This window comes from Labrus mixtus, chromosome 8, assembly GCF_963584025.1.
Source record: "Labrus mixtus chromosome 8, fLabMix1.1, whole genome shotgun sequence".
Classification (NCBI taxonomy): Eukaryota; Metazoa; Chordata; class Actinopteri; order Labriformes; family Labridae; genus Labrus; species Labrus mixtus.
Genome location: NC_083619.1, coordinates 29,472,847 through 29,478,908, shown reverse-complemented (window position 1 = coordinate 29,478,908; position 6,062 = coordinate 29,472,847). Strand labels below are relative to the sequence as shown.

The following is a 6,062-nucleotide window of genomic DNA, read 5'->3' as shown; positions in this document are numbered from 1 at the left end:
TTAAAGGTGCGATATAAATAAAGTTATTATCATCTTTGATGATGAATTAATTAAGTTTAATCAAACTTTTATTCTGAAAGACACATGAGGATAAACTCTCCATGACTCACTGACTGTATCACTGATGTGATGTGTGTGTGCATGAGAGTCTTCACCCGTCTGTACAAGCTGCTGTCACCATGACACTGCTGCCCCCTGTTGGCCACAGCGACTCCCTACAATCTAGCTCTTATTTTTGAGTTTTCCTATTTGAACTCACCCAGAGGTGAACATGAGTTATTCCTACAATGCATAAAAGTATATATCAAAGTATAGAACGTAGATGAATTGCATTATTGCATTTATGCTGCAGTTAATAACAATGATAATAAATGTATTTATATAGTGCTTTAAATCAAAGTAATGTACATAGCTCCTTTAAAAAGAAATTTTTAAACATTTGAAAAGCTAAAAACTAAAAACACACAGAGACAAAGAACATCAGGGAAACATAAAGGCAACTCATGACTGATAGGCAACAGTAAACAAAGGGGTCTCTGAAAATCCTCCTTCTTCATCCTTCATTGCTGGTGTCCACCAGTGCAGAGGCGCAAACATGAAGACTAAATAAGTTTCAGAGTTTAAACACAGAAATGAACCCACTGTCCCTGAAATTACTTCTGTCTATTTCAGTTTACACAATTTAGCGGTGGATCCAAAAGAATTATAAATAATCCCAAATCCAGCATGTAGAGGCTGAGTGAATGTGGTCTGGACTCTGTGGAGGATAGTCATGGTTTCAGAGATGTTGTAGAAGGACAGAATACCTGCTCTGTGATCCAGGTACACCCCTACTCTCAAGGATGGAGGACCTGAGACAGGAGTGCTGACTCTGTTGTACCAAAAGTCATAACTGTTGTCTTTGTGATATAAAGCCCATGATTTGTCATTGTATCCAAACAAACATTCACCTGGTCCCCCTGACTTACTTGACTTAAGCCTTTTGCTCCTCTTGGGTGCACAGGCCGCTGACGAATATCCTCCATTTCATTCTGTTTGTGGCTTTTCGCTCAAGCTCTCCCCAGTTGAGTCCACTCTCTGACATTTCTGCCTCTACACTTTTTCTCCAGCTGTTCCTGGGGCGACCTCTTTTCCTTTTCCCCTGGGGGTTCCATTTCAGGGCTTGTCGGGTGATGTTTGTGGCAGGTTTTCTGAGGGTGTGGCCAATCCAACTCCACTTTCTCTTTCGGATTTGTAAGTCTATGGGGTCTTGGCTTGTTCTTTTCCACAGGTCCACATTGTTGACTTTGTCTTTCCACCAGATGTTTAATATCCTTCTGAGGCAGTTGTTTCGGATCCATACAGCATCACTTGTTTAACATTGGAGTTGAAGATGCGTATCTTAGTGTTTGTGGAGATGTTTTTTGAGCTCCAGATCTTTCTGAGCATGTGAAACACCACTCTAGCCTTGTTGATTCTGCTTCTAATGTCGGCCTCTGTCCCTCCAGTGGTGTCCACAACACTGCCTAGGTAGGTGAAAGCTTCTACCTCCTCTAGGGCAGTGCTGATCAAGAAGATGGGGTTTCTGGTTTTGGAGTGGATCTTCATCACTTGAGTTTTTGTTATATTGGTTTTTATAAGTATATATAAGTTTTATTGCAGTTTCTGAAAGTCTGTCTGTGTTCTCTTGCATTTGTGTCTGTGTATGGGAAAGGAGAACTATATCATCCGCAAATTCAAGATCATCCAGCTGCTCCCACATTGTCCACTGAATTTCATTTCTCTTCCCCTCAGTTGTTTCCCTCATGACCCAGTCAATAGCAAGAAGGAAGAGGAATGGTGACAGAAGACATCCCTGTTTAAGGCCTGTCTTGACTTCAAAGCTCCGGGGAAACCGGCCTGCATGCATGACTTTACCCAAGGTGACCTCATAAGATTTCTTGATGAGGTTTATGATCTTTGTGGGGATTCCATAGTGTTCCATTAATTGCCACAGTGTTGTCCGGTCTAAGCTGTCAAAAGCTTTTTCAAAATCAATGAAGTTCATGTGCAGGGATGTGTTCCATTCAATAGACTGTTCAATGATGATGCGTAGTGTTGCTATGTGGTCTGTGCATGAACGATCTTTCCTGAATCCTGCTTGCTGGTCCCGGAGCCTCTTGTCCACAGCTTCCTGGAGACGGTTGAGAATGACCCGATTAAAGACCTTACTGGGCACTGAAAGTAGGGTAATCCCTCGGTAGTTGTTACACTTCCTTAGGTCACCCTTCTTTGGTAGTTTCACTATGTGACCCTCTGCCCATTCTATGGGTGTCTCTTCGTCCTCCCAAATTCTCCCAAAGAAGCAGTAGAGCATGTCTGTAGATGTGTTTATATCAGCTTTAAGGGCTTCAGGTGGAATATTGTCAGGGCCAGTTGCCTTGCCGGTTTTCAGATGTTTGATTGCAGCTTTTATTTCAGTCTTTGTTGGTCTGTCACACTTGATGTTTAGCGGTGTCCTGGTCTGAGGAATGTGTGGCCTCTCTGTTGGTGGTGGTCTGTTCAGGACCTCTTGGAAGTGCTCTACCCATCTCTCGAGCTGCTCTTCCAGGGTTGAGAGCAGTTGGCCATTCTTGTCCATGATCGGTTTGTTACTTTGTCGATGTGTCCCAGACAATTTCCTTGTGATGTTGTACAGTTCTTTCATGTTTCTTTGAGATACTGCAAGTTCTGCCTCCTTAGCTAGCCTCTCTACCTGTGATCTCTTGTCCCTCCTGATGTTCTGCCGCACTTTTTGGTGGAAAAGGATGTATTCCTTTTGAGCCTCTGCTTTTTCTGATCTTGTTCTTGCATTGTACACTTTTTCCTTCACCTTCCTCCTCTGCTGGATTAAGTTTAGTGTTTCTGGTGTTATCCATTCTTTATGATTTTGGGATCTTCTCCCCAGGGCCTCCTCGCATGTTGAGCTCCAAGCAGCTTTAAGGTGTTCCCACTCTTCATTCGTTGTCCATTCTTCCTTCTTTCTGAGCTGTATCTCTGTGCTTTTCCTTGAGAGAATATCCTTGAACTGTTTCGTCACTTGAGCATTGCTGAGGTAGTCAGTGTTGTATTTTGCTCTTTGACCCTTTTCTTGCTGATATCTCTTCAGCCTTAGCTTGAATTTCCCTACCAGGAGATGGTGATCTGAGGCTGCGTCTGCCCCCCGTCTTGTCCTGACATCTTCCATAGTTCTTCTGAACTTTTTGTTGATGCAGATGTGGTCGATTTGGTTTTCCGTGACATGATCTGGTGACACCAGTTGTTTTGTGTATTTTCTTGTGGGGAAATACACTCCCCCCAATCACCAGATTATTGTTCACGCAGGTCTCTGCAAACATCTCGCCATTTTCGTTCATGGTCCCCACTCCATGTTTACCCATCACCGTCTCATATCCTTTGTTTTGGCCTCCAATCTTGGCATTAAAGTCCCCCATCAGGATAATGATGTCCCTGTCTCCAATACTACTGAGTAGGTGGTTTAAGCTGTCATAAAACCTGTCCTTGACCTCCTCATCTGCAGCGTTGGTGGGTGCGTAGCACTGGATTATATGGGCTTTCACTCTCCTGTTGCTGGTATTGAAGGTTGCTGAGATGATGCGAGAGCTGATGGGTTTCCATGCAGTTAGGGCCTTTCTAGTGCCTTTCGTCATCATGATTGCCACTCACTCCGTATGGTTGGCTGCCTCCTCTTCGTGTCCAGAATAGATAATGGACTGGCCACTGGTCAATTTGACCTCACCTGACTGCGTCCATCTTGTTTCTGCCAGGCCCAGGACTGAGAGGTTGTAGCGCTCCATTTCCTTGGCAATGGTTGCAGTCTTGCCAGCCTGGAACATGGTTCTGATGTTCCATGTCCCCAGGGGTATGGGTGTTCTTGGCGTCAGAAGGTGTGCCGGATTACCAGCGCCCTTGCGGGTTGGGCTGGTAAGCGTCATAGTCCCCATTGCTGGGGCACCTTCTTCAGCCAGGTGTGTGATTTGGTTTTTATTCGTTAGCGTTTCTGTAACTGGAACGTTTTTACAGGATGGGGTAGTTAACCCCACGCCTAACCCCCAACCTGGAGGGCCAGTTGCTGCTTTTCGTCTGACCTCTACTCTAGAAACCTGCCCGGCATGGTTGAACCTACTGGGGGTATAAACCCCCCACCGGTATAGCCTTCAGAGTCACAGAGGCACACAAGCAACCCCACCACGACAAGGTAGCAGCACAGGAAAGACCTGGTCCCCCTGCTCTGCTGATATTCTTGTATGCGACTGCTACATAAACTCCTTCTGGTCCTCTCCTCTCCACCTCCCAGTAACAACGTCCAGTCAGACTCTCTTTACTCAGGACCTGACAGTAATCAGTGAATCTGTCTGGGTGACTAGAATAAGACTGATGTTCACTCAATACTGTTACTTTTCTGTTCCCATCAGACAATAACAGCTGTGTGTATGCTGTGTTTGGATCCAATGTGATGTCACATGAGTATTCTAAGAACTCAGCTCTGGTCTTGGGCTCTGGTTGTGACGGTAAAACATCCACTTCAGTCACTGTCTGTGAGATGTTTGTCCACTTCTCTCTCAGGACGTCCTGTAGTTTATCTCTGACTTCTGGCACAGCCGCTGTCACGTCCTCAAAGTACCTCAGAGGACGGATCTTGATGATGGATTAGTGAGTAGATTTACTGAGTGGTGACAGTGAGGGGTAGTCGCGTAGAAACTGGTTGTGATCTTCTGTGTGTGAGAGCTTCTTCATCTCAGCGTCTCTCCTCTTCAGCTCAGTGATCTCCTGCTCCAGCTTCTCCTGAAGCTTTCTGACTCGACTCACTTCAGTTTGCTGCTGGGATCTGACCTGCTGCCTCACATCAGAGCGTCTTTTCTCCATGAGATGGATCAGCTCAGTGATGATCTTCTCACTGTTCCCCACTGTTTTATCAGCTGAGCCATTGATATCCTCCACCTCCTGTTGAAGCAGCTTCACATCTTTCTCTCTGTCCTGGATTCTCTGCTGGATGTTTTGTTGACTCACCTCAAGCTCTCTCTGCCTCTCGCTCCTTTCTGCTGCACCTGAGACTGTGTCATGACCTTTGTGTTCATCCACAGAGCAGAGATAACAAATAGACTGCTGATCAGTACGACAAAATATCTTCATTACCTCATCATGACGAGAGCAGACGTTCTCCTGGAGCTTCTTAGAGGGCTCCACCAGCTTGTGTTTCTTTTATGGAGCTGCTTCTAAATGAGGCTGGAGGTGTTTCTCACAGTAAGAAGCCAGACACTGCAGACAGGACTTACAGGCTTTCAGTTTTCTCCCAGTGCAGACATAACAGGCCACATCTTCAGATCCAGCATAGCAATAATCAGCAGGAGCAGCTTGGAGTCCAGTCTTCTTCAGCTCCTCCACTAAATCTGCTAACATGGTGTTCTTCCTCAGGACAGGCCTCGGTATGAAGACCTGTCTGCACTGAGGGCAGCTGTAGACTGTCTTCTCATCCTCTGTATCCCAGTGGCTTTTAATACACTTCATGCAGTAGCTGTGTCCACAGGAAGTAGTCACTGGATCCTTCAGTAGATCCAGACAGATTGAACAGCAGAATTTCTCCCGGTCCAGCAGTTGGTTTCCTCGCTGAGCCATTTCTCCACTTAGTGATTGTGAAGGTCAAATAGTTCCTCTTTCTCTGGATAGAAACACAGTCAGAGCTTTGATGGACAACAACTGTCACAGTATATAGTTCACACCCATCCACATACCTGCAGGTCTGTGATGGGGAGGGAAGAGAGGAATGTTTTCCCCAGGTGGAGGTCAGGTTTTACTGCGTTCCTCAAAGAGCAGGTTTTTTAACAAGAGACTGGGTGTGTATGAACAACAAACAGTAATAATAGTTGGCCTCAAGTTTTGTCTCTGTGGCTAGTATACTTACTTTGGCAAGTAGCTCATACAACCCCACAAAAATGATGCCTTAACTATCCCTTAAATCTAAGAGAAGGCTCTCTCCATCAGGTAAAAATCTCTTCTTTGCCCCTCCCCCCGTCATGAGCCTTTCCCCCCCTGATTCTCTGTAAGTACGGATGCAGGTCATTTAT

The 6,062-nt window shown here is 45.5% G+C and overlaps 1 pseudogene; it reads right to left on the bottom strand.

The window, feature by feature from the left end:
- Positions 1 to 4,146: 4,146 nt before the first annotated feature.
- Positions 4,147 to 6,062, bottom strand: LOC132979585 (tripartite motif-containing protein 29-like; annotated as a pseudogene).